The sequence below is a fragment of the Lepisosteus oculatus genome, unplaced genomic scaffold (genome assembly GCF_040954835.1).
Source record: "Lepisosteus oculatus isolate fLepOcu1 unplaced genomic scaffold, fLepOcu1.hap2 HAP2_SCAFFOLD_39, whole genome shotgun sequence".
Lineage (NCBI taxonomy): Eukaryota > Metazoa > Chordata > Actinopteri > Semionotiformes > Lepisosteidae > Lepisosteus > Lepisosteus oculatus.
Window position 1 is genome coordinate 854833 of NW_027167923.1, and position 20677 is coordinate 875509.

General features: G+C 48.8%; 5 non-coding genes across 5 annotated transcripts; all 5 read left to right on the forward strand.

The window, feature by feature from the left end:
• The first annotated feature begins 1574 nt into the window (after positions 1-1574).
• trnal-aag (transfer RNA leucine (anticodon AAG)) lies at positions 1575-1657 on the forward strand. The gene has a single exon. It is a non-coding gene; the product is annotated as a tRNA-Leu (tRNA).
• Positions 1658-5689: 4032 nt separating this feature from the next.
• On the forward strand, positions 5690-5772 carry trnal-aag (transfer RNA leucine (anticodon AAG)). The gene has a single exon. It is a non-coding gene; the product is annotated as a tRNA-Leu (tRNA).
• A 4032-nt stretch (positions 5773-9804) lies between these two features.
• On the forward strand, positions 9805-9887 carry trnal-aag (transfer RNA leucine (anticodon AAG)). Its single transcript has one exon. It is a non-coding gene; the product is annotated as a tRNA-Leu (tRNA).
• A 4032-nt stretch (positions 9888-13919) lies between these two features.
• Positions 13920-14002, forward strand: trnal-aag (transfer RNA leucine (anticodon AAG)). Its single transcript has one exon. It is a non-coding gene; the product is annotated as a tRNA-Leu (tRNA).
• Positions 14003-18034: 4032 nt separating this feature from the next.
• On the forward strand, positions 18035-18117 carry trnal-aag (transfer RNA leucine (anticodon AAG)). The gene has a single exon. It is a non-coding gene; the product is annotated as a tRNA-Leu (tRNA).
• The last annotated feature ends 2560 nt before the right edge of the window (positions 18118-20677 follow it).

The window sequence follows — 20677 nt, forward strand, 5'->3', positions numbered from 1 at the left end:
TAATAGTTATTGTATTAGAATAGCTCTCCAATTTCTTAGCCTTCGTACACGCAATGTTTAAGGAAACGCTAGAGTAAATGAAACTGTAAATAGACAGGAGCTCTTCTTAGTTTTCATACAAGTTATGATGGCTGCAGCTCCTATCTGCGTCCGGGTGACCGGAGCCAAGGGATTATCTGCGGAACCTTTGATTTATCTCTCGGGCAAGGAGCTAGATACGCCCTTTTCATCTCAGTTTGATCACACCTGTGCATTAAAACGCAGTGCTCGGTACCATCGAGGTGTAAGAGGTTCAAGGATGAGCGGGAAACTTTGTTAATAAGGAGACGGGCACCGCCCAACGTGGGGCTCGAACCCACGACCCTGAGATTAAGAGTCTCATGCTCTACCGACCGAGCTAGCCGGGCGCCGGTGGCGCAGGTGGTTAACTTGTCCCTGTTGACGGCAATTTGACAAGGTATACTTCCTGGCTTTTCATCATGTGCTGACCGGATTCGAGAGTAGCACACCCTGTTCTTTGTTGATTACTGTACCTCCAGCAGCGCAAATGTCAGTAATCATTGAAATGTACGACCTACAATCTCCTCAGCATTGTGGACTTCTCAGTGATCATCCTTCTACGTTCTGCTGTAGTTTTCATGCAAGTGAAAACCGTGCTCCAAATAACAGCGGCACAGTTGTATCCTGCGGTAAGCATTCTTCTAATTCCATCGTTTTGCTCCAGGTAAAAGGTAGCGCATCATAGTGTTGATATTCCAAGGTTTCAGAGTCCGTATTGGATGGCTTGGATGCAGACATCGCTCAGAGCTCCCAGTATGATTTTCCCGAGTTCAGTTTTGCAGTGTTTTAGTGCTTTACTACTTCCAGTGGGCCTTTGAATGCTCTGCTAAGTAGAGACGTGACATAATTACTAATGCGACCGAGTGTGCTGGCTGTTCCTGGTTCGTAATGATTAACGCGAGAAATCAATATAAACATAACTGCTTCGATTTCGAGGTTCAGTTGAAGCATTCGAAGAAACTATCAAAGACCTCAGAACAACCGAAGACACATTTGGTCATCTCCGTATTGGTGAAGATTAAAGAGTCCCGCAAGTGTCAAGCTTGCACAAACACACACGAGAGAGAAACTCAGGACAGAACTTAAAGAAAGGGAGATGCAGACTATTTGAAGGCACTTTGCTAACCCAATGGCATGATTATGAATCATGCATAGGACACACGTAGCAGAGGATGGTTTCGATCCATCGACCTCTGGGTTATGGGCCCAGCACGCTTCCGCTGCGCCACTCTGCTGACGGCCGCTCTGCGCGTGGCGCACAACTGCTCTTTTTATTTCCTACATAAGTGATGAAAGAGTTGAAAGTTTCAACGACAAACGCAGACGTCACTTTGAGCGCTTGGTGTTGTAGCACAAATCATCACATGCTGCTCTACACTGGATTATAAAAGCCGACACATTTTCCAAACATTTTAATGCTGGAGTCACAATGTAGTATTAATAACAGTGCGATACTCGAGGAGCGTAGTGGGATCGCGGTGGCTCATCAGACCGCCCCGGGATTAGGGGCCAGCGTCAGGATGGCCGAGCGGTCTAAGGCGCTGCGTTAAGGTCGCAGTCTCCCCTGGAGGCGTGGGTTCGAATCCCACTCCTGACAAAAAGCTTGCTCAGTGCCGTCTCCAGTCGGGTGCAAATGGGTGAAGCAGCCTGCCGCGGGGAACGTGCGCCGATAGGCGTAGGTGTATCCCCTGCCTCTTCCGATTTAGCTCGTGCTCCATAGGATGGAAGCGGATGCTCTGGCTTTTTGACTCGAATATAACCTGATCACAACAGAAGGCCGTGCAGCCCAGTGCTGGTTTAAGAATGCCTCGTGTCTTCAGGCCCCTATTCCTTCAGGTGACCCCTTTGGAATAGTCGTCCGAAAAAGACGGGAAAGGAAAAGCATGTAAGCTCCCACACACTGCGTTAGCATTAGCGGTTGGAATCTGATGGGAGAAAAGCAACCTGGCTCGCCGTCAAGCAATCCATCCCTGGTCTCCCACGTGACAGGCGGGGATACGCACCACTATACTAACGAGGAGCGCTTGCTTGGCGCTTGAAGACACTTCCTCTTGCGGCTACTACTGTTTCCGGTTTCGTCTTTTCTTTTCATTCCTCCCAGAGGAGCGCATGAAAACGTTTCCATCTCCGCCATCCTCACCCCTCCAATGCTATGGTCCCTGCTCCTCCTGGTGCACTGCAAACACTCATTCAGCCGGTTCTTTCAGTTTGAATAATTAGGTCTTCAAAGGCTGGAAGTAGGGCGCAAGACATGCCAATGCCAAAAGCGTGGCTGTGTGCTTCCAGCTGTGAAATGTCACTGGTGGATGTTAAAGACATTACTTCCAAGGCAGCAGGTCCAAGCGATTAAGCGTTTGTACAAGAAGCAGGAAGAGAGAAACGGCACTCCGCCTTTTTCTGGGCAGGCCGAAGCGACAGGAGAAGGGCGCCGTAGTCGGCAGGATTCGAGCCGACGCGGGGAGTCCCCAATGGCTTTCTAGCCCTTCGCCTTAACCGCTCGGCCACGACTACAGGGAGCGCCGCCGCCGCCGGCTTGCGATCATTTAACACGGAGGGCGAGGCGGCGGCGGTAACCTTTTTCAATGTCGCTCTCCGTTTCCCCCCCAAAAAAGCCAAATCACATGCTAGCACTCGGACACCCTTCAGAAGACTGAAGGGTGGCTTAAAGCTGGAAGGATTAGGTCTCCCCGTTCCGACGCGACAATCGAACTTCCTTAGGCAGAGAGAAAGCAACATCGAGGAGCGTCAACAAGACTTTAGAAGCTGCGACACACGCCACTTTCAGTCGCAGACACAGCAGTTTTAAAGGCAGGAATCGCCTTTGCGAACGCCATGAGAAACAGAACGCAAGCTGTCCTGTCCTGCGGTTTAACAAACAGCCACGGCTTTCATGCGACTGGACATTTCTTTTCTGGAGCGAATTCACTTTCAACTTCAAGAAATTCACACAACTTGCGAAATACGAAATACAAATCGGGCTCATCGCTGCACAAGAAATACCGCCGGCTGGCAAGAAAATGACAACGGTGTTTTTCCTTAACGAAAAACTTCCCATGGAGAAAAACAACGGCTGTGCGTCTCTGTCGGCTTGATTCAGTTTAATGCAAGTATTCATTCTCCTCCTGGAAAATACAGCTTGCGAAAGATGAAATACAATTCTTGGCTTTTCTGGGTGAGTGCAGAAGAAATCCTGCCGGCTGGCAGAAGAATTCCAGCCTTTTTTACTCTTTAACCACAAACTTGCGAATGATACAAAGCAAGCGGGGTGCGTTTCTGTGCAGCTGTTAACTGAACAGCTGCTGCTTCAAGCCCACCCAGGGCTCATTCCGATTTCAACATCATGCCCCCTGAAGGTAGACTGGATTTCTTTGCGAAGCATTCACCCTTTGGACGTTTCAGGAAAGGTGCGTGTCGATGCCAGACTTGAAAAGCTTTCCATACAAAGAAACAACATAGTGCTTTTGATTGATGGGAAACGGCAAGAGCGGTTTGAGCAGCTCCGGCCTCTCAACCGCTTTACAAAGTGATCGCCACCTCGGTAGCCAGTTTAGAAGGCTGAAAAGGATGCTGGAAGCACAGCGACGTTCTAAAACCAGCGCTTGAAAAGCATCTGCATACATAAAATGTCCATTTCCCCAAAGCTGAATCTGCAGCTTCAGAAGATTGTCAGCTATACGTTTTCGTTCTTTGTTTCCTTTTTTTACATGACAAGCTTTCGAGAAATGAACTGTCTATTGTGATGAAGGCTGCATTAGAAATTGTGCATCTAGCTTAGTTCAATGAAATCGGGAGGTGCGCCTGTCTCAAGCGGATGGCTCTTTGCAGGCACACTACGGAAACCTGCGGGCGCAAGTTGGGAGAAGTGACTCTTGCAGAGTGTTGAGCTTCAAGAAGAGGGCTCCGCTCAGGAAGATATTTCCACATGTTGAAGAGTCGCTTTTCGCCCTTTCTTTCCCACATTTTTCCAGTGCGGTTATTGATCGCGTTCAAAATGTTTTCCCAACGTACGTGTTACCTGCAAAATCACAGTGAAACTGTTATGGCGAAAAGATTCCTAATAGTTATTGTATTAGAATAGCTCTCCAATTTCTTAGCCTTCGTACACGCAATGTTTAAGGAAACGCTAGAGTAAATGAAACTGTAAATAGACAGGAGCTCTTCTTAGTTTTCATACAAGTTATGATGGCTGCAGCTCCTATCTGCGTCCGGGTGACCGGAGCCAAGGGATTATCTGCGGAACCTTTGATTTATCTCTCGGGCAAGGAGCTAGATACGCCCTTTTCATCTCAGTTTGATCACACCTGTGCATTAAAACGCAGTGCTCGGTACCATCGAGGTGTAAGAGGTTCAAGGATGAGCGGGAAACTTTGTTAATAAGGAGACGGGCACCGCCCAACGTGGGGCTCGAACCCACGACCCTGAGATTAAGAGTCTCATGCTCTACCGACCGAGCTAGCCGGGCGCCGGTGGCGCAGGTGGTTAACTTGTCCCTGTTGACGGCAATTTGACAAGGTATACTTCCTGGCTTTTCATCATGTGCTGACCGGATTCGAGAGTAGCACACCCTGTTCTTTGTTGATTACTGTACCTCCAGCAGCGCAAATGTCAGTAATCATTGAAATGTACGACCTACAATCTCCTCAGCATTGTGGACTTCTCAGTGATCATCCTTCTACGTTCTGCTGTAGTTTTCATGCAAGTGAAAACCGTGCTCCAAATAACAGCGGCACAGTTGTATCCTGCGGTAAGCATTCTTCTAATTCCATCGTTTTGCTCCAGGTAAAAGGTAGCGCATCATAGTGTTGATATTCCAAGGTTTCAGAGTCCGTATTGGATGGCTTGGATGCAGACATCGCTCAGAGCTCCCAGTATGATTTTCCCGAGTTCAGTTTTGCAGTGTTTTAGTGCTTTACTACTTCCAGTGGGCCTTTGAATGCTCTGCTAAGTAGAGACGTGACATAATTACTAATGCGACCGAGTGTGCTGGCTGTTCCTGGTTCGTAATGATTAACGCGAGAAATCAATATAAACATAACTGCTTCGATTTCGAGGTTCAGTTGAAGCATTCGAAGAAACTATCAAAGACCTCAGAACAACCGAAGACACATTTGGTCATCTCCGTATTGGTGAAGATTAAAGAGTCCCGCAAGTGTCAAGCTTGCACAAACACACACGAGAGAGAAACTCAGGACAGAACTTAAAGAAAGGGAGATGCAGACTATTTGAAGGCACTTTGCTAACCCAATGGCATGATTATGAATCATGCATAGGACACACGTAGCAGAGGATGGTTTCGATCCATCGACCTCTGGGTTATGGGCCCAGCACGCTTCCGCTGCGCCACTCTGCTGACGGCCGCTCTGCGCGTGGCGCACAACTGCTCTTTTTATTTCCTACATAAGTGATGAAAGAGTTGAAAGTTTCAACGACAAACGCAGACGTCACTTTGAGCGCTTGGTGTTGTAGCACAAATCATCACATGCTGCTCTACACTGGATTATAAAAGCCGACACATTTTCCAAACATTTTAATGCTGGAGTCACAATGTAGTATTAATAACAGTGCGATACTCGAGGAGCGTAGTGGGATCGCGGTGGCTCATCAGACCGCCCCGGGATTAGGGGCCAGCGTCAGGATGGCCGAGCGGTCTAAGGCGCTGCGTTAAGGTCGCAGTCTCCCCTGGAGGCGTGGGTTCGAATCCCACTCCTGACAAAAAGCTTGCTCAGTGCCGTCTCCAGTCGGGTGCAAATGGGTGAAGCAGCCTGCCGTGGGGAACGTGCGCCGATAGGCGTAGGTGTATCCCCTGCCTCTTCCGATTTAGCTCGTGCTCCATAGGATGGAAGCGGATGCTCTGGCTTTTTGACTCGAATATAACCTGATCACAACAGAAGGCCGTGCAGCCCAGTGCTGGTTTAAGAATGCCTCGTGTCTTCAGGCCCCTATTCCTTCAGGTGACCCCTTTGGAATAGTCGTCCGAAAAAGACGGGAAAGGAAAAGCATGTAAGCTCCCACACACTGCGTTAGCATTAGCGGTTGGAATCTGATGGGAGAAAAGCAACCTGGCTCGCCGTCAAGCAATCCATCCCTGGTCTCCCACGTGACAGGCGGGGATACGCACCACTATACTAACGAGGAGCGCTTGCTTGGCGCTTGAAGACACTTCCTCTTGCGGCTACTACTGTTTCCGGTTTCGTCTTTTCTTTTCATTCCTCCCAGAGGAGCGCATGAAAACGTTTCCATCTCCGCCATCCTCACCCCTCCAATGCTATGGTCCCTGCTCCTCCTGGTGCACTGCAAACACTCATTCAGCCGGTTCTTTCAGTTTGAATAATTAGGTCTTCAAAGGCTGGAAGTAGGGCGCAAGACATGCCAATGCCAAAAGCGTGGCTGTGTGCTTCCAGCTGTGAAATGTCACTGGTGGATGTTAAAGACATTACTTCCAAGGCAGCAGGTCCAAGCGATTAAGCGTTTGTACAAGAAGCAGGAAGAGAGAAACGGCACTCCGCCTTTTTCTGGGCAGGCCGAAGCGACAGGAGAAGGGCGCCGTAGTCGGCAGGATTCGAGCCGACGCGGGGAGTCCCCAATGGCTTTCTAGCCCTTCGCCTTAACCGCTCGGCCACGACTACAGGGAGCGCCGCCGCCGCCGGCTTGCGATCATTTAACACGGAGGGCGAGGCGGCGGCGGTAACCTTTTTCAATGTCGCTCTCCGTTTCCCCCCCAAAAAAGCCAAATCACATGCTAGCACTCGGACACCCTTCAGAAGACTGAAGGGTGGCTTAAAGCTGGAAGGATTAGGTCTCCCCGTTCCGACGCGACAATCGAACTTCCTTAGGCAGAGAGAAAGCAACATCGAGGAGCGTCAACAAGACTTTAGAAGCTGCGACACACGCCACTTTCAGTCGCAGACACAGCAGTTTTAAAGGCAGGAATCGCCTTTGCGAACGCCATGAGAAACAGAACGCAAGCTGTCCTGTCCTGCGGTTTAACAAACAGCCACGGCTTTCATGCGACTGGACATTTCTTTTCTGGAGCGAATTCACTTTCAACTTCAAGAAATTCACACAACTTGCGAAATACGAAATACAAATCGGGCTCATCGCTGCACAAGAAATACCGCCGGCTGGCAAGAAAATGACAACGGTGTTTTTCCTTAACGAAAAACTTCCCATGGAGAAAAACAACGGCTGTGCGTCTCTGTCGGCTTGATTCAGTTTAATGCAAGTATTCATTCTCCTCCTGGAAAATACAGCTTGCGAAAGATGAAATACAATTCTTGGCTTTTCTGGGTGAGTGCAGAAGAAATCCTGCCGGCTGGCAGAAGAATTCCAGCCTTTTTTACTCTTTAACCACAAACTTGCGAATGATACAAAGCAAGCGGGGTGCGTTTCTGTGCAGCTGTTAACTGAACAGCTGCTGCTTCAAGCCCACCCAGGGCTCATTCCGATTTCAACATCATGCCCCCTGAAGGTAGACTGGATTTCTTTGCGAAGCATTCACCCTTTGGACGTTTCAGGAAAGGTGCGTGTCGATGCCAGACTTGAAAAGCTTTCCATACAAAGAAACAACATAGTGCTTTTGATTGATGGGAAACGGCAAGAGCGGTTTGAGCAGCTCCGGCCTCTCAACCGCTTTACAAAGTGATCGCCACCTCGGTAGCCAGTTTAGAAGGCTGAAAAGGATGCTGGAAGCACAGCGACGTTCTAAAACCAGCGCTTGAAAAGCATCTGCATACATAAAATGTCCATTTCCCCAAAGCTGAATCTGCAGCTTCAGAAGATTGTCAGCTATACGTTTTCGTTCTTTGTTTCCTTTTTTTACATGACAAGCTTTCGAGAAATGAACTGTCTATTGTGATGAAGGCTGCATTAGAAATTGTGCATCTAGCTTAGTTCAATGAAATCGGGAGGTGCGCCTGTCTCAAGCGGATGGCTCTTTGCAGGCACACTACGGAAACCTGCGGGCGCAAGTTGGGAGAAGTGACTCTTGCAGAGTGTTGAGCTTCGAGAAGAGGGCTCCGCTCAGGAAGATATTTCCACATGTTGAAGAGTCGCTTTTCGCCCTTTCTTTCCCACATTTTTCCAGTGCGGTTATTGATCGCGTTCAAAATGTTTTCCCAACGTACGTGTTACCTGCAAAATCACAGTGAAACTGTTATGGCGAAAAGATTCCTAATAGTTATTGTATTAGAATAGCTCTCCAATTTCTTAGCCTTCGTACACGCAATGTTTAAGGAAACGCTAGAGTAAATGAAACTGTAAATAGACAGGAGCTCTTCTTAGTTTTCATACAAGTTATGATGGCTGCAGCTCCTATCTGCGTCCGGGTGACCGGAGCCAAGGGATTATCTGCGGAACCTTTGATTTATCTCTCGGGCAAGGAGCTAGATACGCCCTTTTCATCTCAGTTTGATCACACCTGTGCATTAAAACGCAGTGCTCGGTACCATCGAGGTGTAAGAGGTTCAAGGATGAGCGGGAAACTTTGTTAATAAGGAGACGGGCACCGCCCAACGTGGGGCTCGAACCCACGACCCTGAGATTAAGAGTCTCATGCTCTACCGACCGAGCTAGCCGGGCGCCGGTGGCGCAGGTGGTTAACTTGTCCCTGTTGACGGCAATTTGACAAGGTATACTTCCTGGCTTTTCATCATGTGCTGACCGGATTCGAGAGTAGCACACCCTGTTCTTTGTTGATTACTGTACCTCCAGCAGCGCAAATGTCAGTAATCATTGAAATGTACGACCTACAATCTCCTCAGCATTGTGGACTTCTCAGTGATCATCCTTCTACGTTCTGCTGTAGTTTTCATGCAAGTGAAAACCGTGCTCCAAATAACAGCGGCACAGTTGTATCCTGCGGTAAGCATTCTTCTAATTCCATCGTTTTGCTCCAGGTAAAAGGTAGCGCATCATAGTGTTGATATTCCAAGGTTTCAGAGTCCGTATTGGATGGCTTGGATGCAGACATCGCTCAGAGCTCCCAGTATGATTTTCCCGAGTTCAGTTTTGCAGTGTTTTAGTGCTTTACTACTTCCAGTGGGCCTTTGAATGCTCTGCTAAGTAGAGACGTGACATAATTACTAATGCGACCGAGTGTGCTGGCTGTTCCTGGTTCGTAATGATTAACGCGAGAAATCAATATAAACATAACTGCTTCGATTTCGAGGTTCAGTTGAAGCATTCGAAGAAACTATCAAAGACCTCAGAACAACCGAAGACACATTTGGTCATCTCCGTATTGGTGAAGATTAAAGAGTCCCGCAAGTGTCAAGCTTGCACAAACACACACGAGAGAGAAACTCAGGACAGAACTTAAAGAAAGGGAGATGCAGACTATTTGAAGGCACTTTGCTAACCCAATGGCATGATTATGAATCATGCATAGGACACACGTAGCAGAGGATGGTTTCGATCCATCGACCTCTGGGTTATGGGCCCAGCACGCTTCCGCTGCGCCACTCTGCTGACGGCCGCTCTGCGCGTGGCGCACAACTGCTCTTTTTATTTCCTACATAAGTGATGAAAGAGTTGAAAGTTTCAACGACAAACGCAGACGTCACTTTGAGCGCTTGGTGTTGTAGCACAAATCATCACATGCTGCTCTACACTGGATTATAAAAGCCGACACATTTTCCAAACATTTTAATGCTGGAGTCACAATGTAGTATTAATAACAGTGCGATACTCGAGGAGCGTAGTGGGATCGCGGTGGCTCATCAGACCGCCCCGGGATTAGGGGCCAGCGTCAGGATGGCCGAGCGGTCTAAGGCGCTGCGTTAAGGTCGCAGTCTCCCCTGGAGGCGTGGGTTCGAATCCCACTCCTGACAAAAAGCTTGCTCAGTGCCGTCTCCAGTCGGGTGCAAATGGGTGAAGCAGCCTGCCGCGGGGAACGTGCGCCGATAGGCGTAGGTGTATCCCCTGCCTCTTCCGATTTAGCTCGTGCTCCATAGGATGGAAGCGGATGCTCTGGCTTTTTGACTCGAATATAACCTGATCACAACAGAAGGCCGTGCAGCCCAGTGCTGGTTTAAGAATGCCTCGTGTCTTCAGGCCCCTATTCCTTCAGGTGACCCCTTTGGAATAGTCGTCCGAAAAAGACGGGAAAGGAAAAGCATGTAAGCTCCCACACACTGCGTTAGCATTAGCGGTTGGAATCTGATGGGAGAAAAGCAACCTGGCTCGCCGTCAAGCAATCCATCCCTGGTCTCCCACGTGACAGGCGGGGATACGCACCACTATACTAACGAGGAGCGCTTGCTTGGCGCTTGAAGACACTTCCTCTTGCGGCTACTACTGTTTCCGGTTTCGTCTTTTCTTTTCATTCCTCCCAGAGGAGCGCATGAAAACGTTTCCATCTCCGCCATCCTCACCCCTCCAATGCTATGGTCCCTGCTCCTCCTGGTGCACTGCAAACACTCATTCAGCCGGTTCTTTCAGTTTGAATAATTAGGTCTTCAAAGGCTGGAAGTAGGGCGCAAGACATGCCAATGCCAAAAGCGTGGCTGTGTGCTTCCAGCTGTGAAATGTCACTGGTGGATGTTAAAGACATTACTTCCAAGGCAGCAGGTCCAAGCGATTAAGCGTTTGTACAAGAAGCAGGAAGAGAGAAACGGCACTCCGCCTTTTTCTGGGCAGGCCGAAGCGACAGGAGAAGGGCGCCGTAGTCGGCAGGATTCGAGCCGACGCGGGGAGTCCCCAATGGCTTTCTAGCCCTTCGCCTTAACCGCTCGGCCACGACTACAGGGAGCGCCGCCGCCGCCGGCTTGCGATCATTTAACACGGAGGGCGAGGCGGCGGCGGTAACCTTTTTCAATGTCGCTCTCCGTTTCCCCCCCAAAAAAGCCAAATCACATGCTAGCACTCGGACACCCTTCAGAAGACTGAAGGGTGGCTTAAAGCTGGAAGGATTAGGTCTCCCCGTTCCGACGCGACAATCGAACTTCCTTAGGCAGAGAGAAAGCAACATCGAGGAGCGTCAACAAGACTTTAGAAGCTGCGACACACGCCACTTTCAGTCGCAGACACAGCAGTTTTAAAGGCAGGAATCGCCTTTGCGAACGCCATGAGAAACAGAACGCAAGCTGTCCTGTCCTGCGGTTTAACAAACAGCCACGGCTTTCATGCGACTGGACATTTCTTTTCTGGAGCGAATTCACTTTCAACTTCAAGAAATTCACACAACTTGCGAAATACGAAATACAAATCGGGCTCATCGCTGCACAAGAAATACCGCCGGCTGGCAAGAAAATGACAACGGTGTTTTTCCTTAACGAAAAACTTCCCATGGAGAAAAACAACGGCTGTGCGTCTCTGTCGGCTTGATTCAGTTTAATGCAAGTATTCATTCTCCTCCTGGAAAATACAGCTTGCGAAAGATGAAATACAATTCTTGGCTTTTCTGGGTGAGTGCAGAAGAAATCCTGCCGGCTGGCAGAAGAATTCCAGCCTTTTTTACTCTTTAACCACAAACTTGCGAATGATACAAAGCAAGCGGGGTGCGTTTCTGTGCAGCTGTTAACTGAACAGCTGCTGCTTCAAGCCCACCCAGGGCTCATTCCGATTTCAACATCATGCCCCCTGAAGGTAGACTGGATTTCTTTGCGAAGCATTCACCCTTTGGACGTTTCAGGAAAGGTGCGTGTCGATGCCAGACTTGAAAAGCTTTCCATACAAAGAAACAACATAGTGCTTTTGATTGATGGGAAACGGCAAGAGCGGTTTGAGCAGCTCCGGCCTCTCAACCGCTTTACAAAGTGATCGCCACCTCGGTAGCCAGTTTAGAAGGCTGAAAAGGATGCTGGAAGCACAGCGACGTTCTAAAACCAGCGCTTGAAAAGCATCTGCATACATAAAATGTCCATTTCCCCAAAGCTGAATCTGCAGCTTCAGAAGATTGTCAGCTATACGTTTTCGTTCTTTGTTTCCTTTTTTTACATGACAAGCTTTCGAGAAATGAACTGTCTATTGTGATGAAGGCTGCATTAGAAATTGTGCATCTAGCTTAGTTCAATGAAATCGGGAGGTGCGCCTGTCTCAAGCGGATGGCTCTTTGCAGGCACACTACGGAAACCTGCGGGCGCAAGTTGGGAGAAGTGACTCTTGCAGAGTGTTGAGCTTCGAGAAGAGGGCTCCGCTCAGGAAGATATTTCCACATGTTGAAGAGTCGCTTTTCGCCCTTTCTTTCCCACATTTTTCCAGTGCGGTTATTGATCGCGTTCAAAATGTTTTCCCAACGTACGTGTTACCTGCAAAATCACAGTGAAACTGTTATGGCGAAAAGATTCCTAATAGTTATTGTATTAGAATAGCTCTCCAATTTCTTAGCCTTCGTACACGCAATGTTTAAGGAAACGCTAGAGTAAATGAAACTGTAAATAGACAGGAGCTCTTCTTAGTTTTCATACAAGTTATGATGGCTGCAGCTCCTATCTGCGTCCGGGTGACCGGAGCCAAGGGATTATCTGCGGAACCTTTGATTTATCTCTCGGGCAAGGAGCTAGATACGCCCTTTTCATCTCAGTTTGATCACACCTGTGCATTAAAACGCAGTGCTCGGTACCATCGAGGTGTAAGAGGTTCAAGGATGAGCGGGAAACTTTGTTAATAAGGAGACGGGCACCGCCCAACGTGGGGCTCGAACCCACGACCCTGAGATTAAGAGTCTCATGCTCTACCGACCGAGCTAGCCGGGCGCCGGTGGCGCAGGTGGTTAACTTGTCCCTGTTGACGGCAATTTGACAAGGTATACTTCCTGGCTTTTCATCATGTGCTGACCGGATTCGAGAGTAGCACACCCTGTTCTTTGTTGATTACTGTACCTCCAGCAGCGCAAATGTCAGTAATCATTGAAATGTACGACCTACAATCTCCTCAGCATTGTGGACTTCTCAGTGATCATCCTTCTACGTTCTGCTGTAGTTTTCATGCAAGTGAAAACCGTGCTCCAAATAACAGCGGCACAGTTGTATCCTGCGGTAAGCATTCTTCTAATTCCATCGTTTTGCTCCAGGTAAAAGGTAGCGCATCATAGTGTTGATATTCCAAGGTTTCAGAGTCCGTATTGGATGGCTTGGATGCAGACATCGCTCAGAGCTCCCAGTATGATTTTCCCGAGTTCAGTTTTGCAGTGTTTTAGTGCTTTACTACTTCCAGTGGGCCTTTGAATGCTCTGCTAAGTAGAGACGTGACATAATTACTAATGCGACCGAGTGTGCTGGCTGTTCCTGGTTCGTAATGATTAACGCGAGAAATCAATATAAACATAACTGCTTCGATTTCGAGGTTCAGTTGAAGCATTCGAAGAAACTATCAAAGACCTCAGAACAACCGAAGACACATTTGGTCATCTCCGTATTGGTGAAGATTAAAGAGTCCCGCAAGTGTCAAGCTTGCACAAACACACACGAGAGAGAAACTCAGGACAGAACTTAAAGAAAGGGAGATGCAGACTATTTGAAGGCACTTTGCTAACCCAATGGCATGATTATGAATCATGCATAGGACACACGTAGCAGAGGATGGTTTCGATCCATCGACCTCTGGGTTATGGGCCCAGCACGCTTCCGCTGCGCCACTCTGCTGACGGCCGCTCTGCGCGTGGCGCACAACTGCTCTTTTTATTTGCTACATAAGTGATGAAAGAGTTGAAAGTTTCAACGACAAACGCAGACGTCACTTTGAGCGCTTGGTGTTGTAGCACAAATCATCACATGCTGCTCTACACTGGATTATAAAAGCCGACACATTTTCCAAACATTTTAATGCTGGAGTCACAATGTAGTATTAATAACAGTGCGATACTCGAGGAGCGTAGTGGGATCGCGGTGGCTCATCAGACCGCCCCGGGATTAGGGGCCAGCGTCAGGATGGCCGAGCGGTCTAAGGCGCTGCGTTAAGGTCGCAGTCTCCCCTGGAGGCGTGGGTTCGAATCCCACTCCTGACAAAAAGCTTGCTCAGTGCCGTCTCCAGTCGGGTGCAAATGGGTGAAGCAGCCTGCCGCGGGGAACGTGCGCCGATAGGCGTAGGTGTATCCCCTGCCTCTTCCGATTTAGCTCGTGCTCCATAGGATGGAAGCGGATGCTCTGGCTTTTTGACTCGAATATAACCTGATCACAACAGAAGGCCGTGCAGCCCAGTGCTGGTTTAAGAATGCCTCGTGTCTTCAGGCCCCTATTCCTTCAGGTGACCCCTTTGGAATAGTCGTCCGAAAAAGACGGGAAAGGAAAAGCATGTAAGCTCCCACACACTGCGTTAGCATTAGCGGTTGGAATCTGATGGGAGAAAAGCAACCTGGCTCGCCGTCAAGCAATCCATCCCTGGTCTCCCACGTGACAGGCGGGGATACGCACCACTATACTAACGAGGAGCGCTTGCTTGGCGCTTGAAGACACTTCCTCTTGCGGCTACTACTGTTTCCGGTTTCGTCTTTTCTTTTCATTCCTCCCAGAGGAGCGCATGAAAACGTTTCCATCTCCGCCATCCTCACCCCTCCAATGCTATGGTCCCTGCTCCTCCTGGTGCACTGCAAACACTCATTCAGCCGGTTCTTTCAGTTTGAATAATTAGGTCTTCAAAGGCTGGAAGTAGGGCGCAAGACATGCCAATGCCAAAAGCGTGGCTGTGTGCTTCCAGCTGTGAAATGTCACTGGTGGATGTTAAAGACATTACTTCCAAGGCAGCAGGTCCAAGCGATTAAGCGTTTGTACAAGAAGCAGGAAGAGAGAAACGGCACTCCGCCTTTTTCTGGGCAGGCCGAAGCGACAGGAGAAGGGCGCCGTAGTCGGCAGGATTCGAGCCGACGCGGGGAGTCCCCAATGGCTTTCTAGCCCTTCGCCTTAACCGCTCGGCCACGACTACAGGGAGCGCCGCCGCCGCCGGCTTGCGATCATTTAACACGGAGGGCGAGGCGGCGGCGGTAACCTTTTTCAATGTCGCTCTCCGTTTCCCCCCCAAAAAAGCCAAATCACATGCTAGCACTCGGACACCCTTCAGAAGACTGAAGGGTGGCTTAAAGCTGGAAGGATTAGGTCTCCCCGTTCCGACTCGACAATCGAACTTCCTTAGGCAGAGAGAAAGCAACATCGAGGAGCGTCAACAAGACTTTAGAAGCTGCGACACACGCCACTTTCAGTCGCAGACACAGCAGTTTTAAAGGCAGGAATCGCCTTTGCGAACGCCATGAGAAACAGAACGCAAGCTGTCCTGTCCTGCGGTTTAACAAACAGCCACGGCTTTCATGCGACTGGACATTTCTTTTCTGGAGCGAATTCACTTTCAACTTCAAGAAATTCACACAACTTGCGAAATACGAAATACAAATCGGGCTCATCGCTGCACAAGAAATACCGCCGGCTGGCAAGAAAATGACAACGGTGTTTTTCCTTAACGAAAAACTTCCCATGGAGAAAAACAACGGCTGTGCGTCTCTGTCGGCTTGATTCAGTTTAATGCAAGTATTCATTCTCCTCCTGGAAAATACAGCTTGCGAAAGATGAAATACAATTCTTGGCTTTTCTGGGTGAGTGCAGAAGAAATCCTGCCGGCTGGCAGAAGAATTCCAGCCTTTTTTACTCTTTAACCACAAACTTGCGAATGATACAAAGCAAGCGGGGTGCGTTTCTGTGCAGCTGTTAACTGAACAGCTGCTGCTTCAAGCCCACCCAGGGCTCATTCCGATTTCAACATCATGCCCCCTGAAGGTAGACTGGATTTCTTTGCGAAGCATTCACCCTTTGGACGTTTCAGGAAAGGTGCGTGTCGATGCCAGACTTGAAAAGCTTTCCATACAAAGAAACAACATAGTGCTTTTGATTGATGGGAAACGGCAAGAGCGGTTTGAGCAGCTCCGGCCTCTCAACCGCTTTACAAAGTGATCGCCACCTCGGTAGCCAGTTTAGAAGGCTGAAAAGGATGCTGGAAGCACAGCGACGTTCTAAAACCAGCGCTTGAAAAGCATCTGCATACATAAAATGTCCATTTCCCCAAAGCTGAATCTGCAGCTTCAGAAGATTGTCAGCTATACGTTTTCGTTCTTTGTTTCCTTTTTTTACATGACAAGCTTTCGAGAAATGAACTGTCTATTGTGATGAAGGCTGCATTAGAAATTGTGCATCTAGCTTAGTTCAATGAAATCGGGAGGTGCGCCTGTCTCAAGCGGATGGCTCTTTGCAGGCACACTACGGAAACCTGCGGGCGCAAGTTGGGAGAAGTGACTCTTGCAGAGTGTTGAGCTTCGAGAAGAGGGCTCCGCTCAGGAAGATATTTCCACATGTTGAAGAGTCGCTTTTCGCCCTTTCTTTCCCACATTTTTCCAGTGCGGTTATTGATCGCGTTCAAAATGTTTTCCCAACGTACGTGTTACCTGCAAAATCACAGTGAAACTGTTATGGCGAAAAGATTCCTAATAGTTATTGTATTAGAATAGCTCTCCAATTTCTTAGCCTTCGTACACGCAATGTTTAAGGAAACGCTAGAGTAAATGAAACTGTAAATAGACAGGAGCTCTTCTTAGTTTTCATACAAGTTATGATGGCTGCAGCTCCTATCTGCGTCCGGGTGACCGGAGCCAAGGGATTATCTGCGGAACCTTTGATTTATCTCTCGGGCAAGGAGCTAGATACGCCCTTTTCATCTCAGTTTGATCACACCTGTGCATTAAAACGCAGTGCTCGGTACCATCGAGGTGTAAGAGGTTCAAGGATGAGCGGGAAACTTTGTTAATAAGGAGACGGGCACCGCCCAACGTGGGGCTCGAACCCACGACCCTGAGATTAAGAGTCTCATGCTCTACCGACCGAGCTAGCCGGGCGCCGGTGGCGCAGGTGGTTAACTTGTCCCTGTTGACGGCAATTTGACAAGGTATACTTCCTGGCTTTTCATCATGTGCTGACCGGATTCGAGAGTAGCACACCCTGTTCTTTGTTGATTACTGTACCTCCAGCAGCGCAAATGTCAGTAATCATTGAAATGTACGACCTACAATCTCCTCAGCATTGTGGACTTCTCAGTGATCATCCTTCTACGTTCTGCTGTAGTTTTCATGCAAGTGAAAACCGTGCTCCAAATAACAGCGGCACAGTTGTATCCTGCGGTAAGCATTCTTCTAATTCCATCGTTTTGCTCCAGGTAAAAGGTAGCGCATCATAGTGTTGATATTCCAAGGTTTCAGAGTCCGTATTGGATGGCTTGGATGCAGACATCGCTCAGAGCTCCCAGTATGATTTTCCCGAGTTCAGTTTTGCAGTGTTTTAGTGCTTTACTACTTCCAGTGGGCCTTTGAATGCTCTGCTAAGTAGAGACGTGACATAATTACTAATGCGACCGAGTGTGCTGGCTGTTCCTGGTTCGTAATGATTAACGCGAGAAATCAATATAAACATAACTGCTTCGATTTCGAGGTTCAGTTGAAGCATTCGAAGAAACTATCAAAGACCTCAGAACAACCGAAGACACATTTGGTCATCTCCGTATTGGTGAAGATTAAAGAGTCCCGCAAGTGTCAAGCTTGCACAAACACACACGAGAGAGAAACTCAGGACAGAACTTAAAGAAAGGGAGATGCAGACTATTTGAAGGCACTTTGCTAACCCAATGGCATGATTATGAATCATGCATAGGACACACGTAGCAGAGGATGGTTTCGATCCATCGACCTCTGGGTTATGGGCCCAGCACGCTTCCGCTGCGCCACTCTGCTGACGGCCGCTCTGCGCGTGGCGCACAACTGCTCTTTTTATTTCCTACATAAGTGATGAAAGAGTTGAAAGTTTCAACGACAAACGCAGACGTCACTTTGAGCGCTTGGTGTTGTAGCACAAATCATCACATGCTGCTCTACACTGGATTATAAAAGCCGACACATTTTCCAAACATTTTAATGCTGGAGTCACAATGTAGTATTAATAACAGTGCGATACTCGAGGAGCGTAGTGGGATCGCGGTGGCTCATCAGACCGCCCCGGGATTAGGGGCCAGCGTCAGGATGGCCGAGCGGTCTAAGGCGCTGCGTTAAGGTCGCAGTCTCCCCTGGAGGCGTGGGTTCGAATCCCACTCCTGACAAAAAGCTTGCTCAGTGCCGTCTCCAGTCGGGTGCAAATGGGTGAAGCAGCCTGCCGCGGGGAACGTGCGCCGATAGGCGTAGGTGTATCCCCTGCCTCTTCCGATTTAGCTCGTGCTCCATAGGATGGAAGCGGATGCTCTGGCTTTTTGACTCGAATATAACCTGATCACAACAGAAGGCCGTGCAGCCCAGTGCTGGTTTAAGAATGCCTCGTGTCTTCAGGCCCCTATTCCTTCAGGTGACCCCTTTGGAATAGTCGTCCGAAAAAGACGGGAAAGGAAAAGCATGTAAGCTCCCACACACTGCGTTAGCATTAGCGGTTGGAATCTGATGGGAGAAAAGCAACCTGGCTCGCCGTCAAGCAATCCATCCCTGGTCTCCCACGTGACAGGCGGGGATACGCACCACTATACTAACGAGGAGCGCTTGCTTGGCGCTTGAAGACACTTCCTCTTGCGGCTACTACTGTTTCCGGTTTCGTCTTTTCTTTTCATTCCTCCCAGAGGAGCGCATGAAAACGTTTCCATCTCCGCCATCCTCACCCCTCCAATGCTATGGTCCCTGCTCCTCCTGGTGCACTGCAAACACTCATTCAGCCGGTTCTTTCAGTTTGAATAATTAGGTCTTCAAAGGCTGGAAGTAGGGCGCAAGACATGCCAATGCCAAAAGCGTGGCTGTGTGCTTCCAGCTGTGAAATGTCACTGGTGGATGTTAAAGACATTACTTCCAAGGCAGCAGGTCCAAGCGATTAAGCGTTTGTACAAGAAGCAGGAAGAGAGAAACGGCACTCCGCCTTTTTCTGGGCAGGCCGAAGCGACAGGAGAAGGGCGCCGTAGTCGGCAGGATTCGAGCCGACGCGGGGAGTCCCCAATGGCTTTCTAGCCCTTCGCCTTAACCGCTCGGCCACGACTACAGGGAGCGCCGCCGCCGCCGGCTTGCGATCATTTAACACGGAGGGCGAGGCGGCGGCGGTAACCTTTTTCAATGTCGCTCTCCGTTTCCCCCCCAAAAAAGCCAAATCACATGCTAGCACTCGGACACCCTTCAGAAGACTGAAGGGTGGCTTAAAGCTGGAAGGATTAGGTCTCCCCGTTCCGACGCGACAATCGAACTTCCTTAGGCAGAGAGAAAGCAACATCGAGGAGCGTCAACAAGACTTTAGAAGCTGCGACACACGCCACTTTCAGTCGCAGACACAGCAGTTTTAAAGGCAGGAATCGCCTTTGCGAACGCCATGAGAAACAGAACGCAAGCTCAGGTCCTGCGGTTTAACAAACAGCCACGGCTTTCATGCGACTGGACATTTCTTTTCTGGAGCGAATTCACTTTCAACTTCAAGAAATTCACACAACTTGCGAAATACGAAATACAAATCGGGCTCATCGCTGCACAAGAAATACCGCCGGCTGGCAAGAAAATGACAACGGTGTTTTTCCTTAACGAAAAACTTCCCATGGAGAAAAACAACGGCTGTGCGTCTCTGTCGGCTTGATTCAGTTTAATGCAAGTATTCATTCTCCTCCTGGAAAATACAGCTTGCGAAAGATGAAATACAATTCTTGGCTTTTCTGGGTGAGTGCAGAAGAAATCCTGCCGGCTGGCAGAAGAATTCCAGCCTTTTTTACTCTTTAACCACAAACTTGCGAATGATACAAAGCAAGCGGGGTGCGTTTCTGTGCAGCTGTTAACTGAACAGCTGCTGCTTCAAGCCCACCCAGGGCTCATTCCGATTTCAACATCATGCCCCCTGAAGGTAGACTGGATTTCTTTGCGAAGCATTCACCCTTTGGACGTTTCAGGAAAGGTGCGTGTCGATGCCAGACTTGAAAAGCTTTCCATACAAAGAAACAACATAGTGCTTTTGATTGATGGGAAACGGCAAGAGCGGTTTGAGCAGCTCCGGCCTCTCAACCGCTTTACAAAGTGATCGCCACCTCGGTAGCCAGTTTAGAAGGCTGAAAAGGATGCTGGAAGCACAGCGACGTTCTAAAACCAGCGCTTGAAAAGCATCTGCATACATAAAATGTCCATTTCCCCAAAGCTGAATCTGCAGCTTCAGAAGATTGTCAGCTATACGTTTTCGTTCTTTGTTTCCTTTTTTTACATGACAAGCTTTCGAGAAATGAACTGTCTATTGTGATGAAGGCTGCATTAGAAATTGTGCATCTAGCTTAGTTCAATGAAATCGGGAGGTGCGCCTGTCTCAAGCGGATGGCTCTTTGCAGGCACACTACGGAAACCTGCGGGCGCAAGTTGGGAGAAGTGACTCTTGCAGAGTGTTGAGCTTCGAGAAGAGGGCTCCGCTCAGGAAGATATTTCCACATGTTGAAGAGTCGCTTTTCGCCCTTTCTTTCCCACATTTTTCCAGTGCGGTTATTGATCGCGTTCAAAATGTTTTCCCAACGTACGTGTTACCTGCAAAATCACAGTGAAACTGTTATGGCGAAAAGATTCCTAATAGTTATTGTATTAGAATAGCTCTCCAATTTCTTAGCCTTCGTACACGCAATGTTTAAGGAAACGCTAGAGTAAATGAAACTGTAAATAGACAGGAGCTCT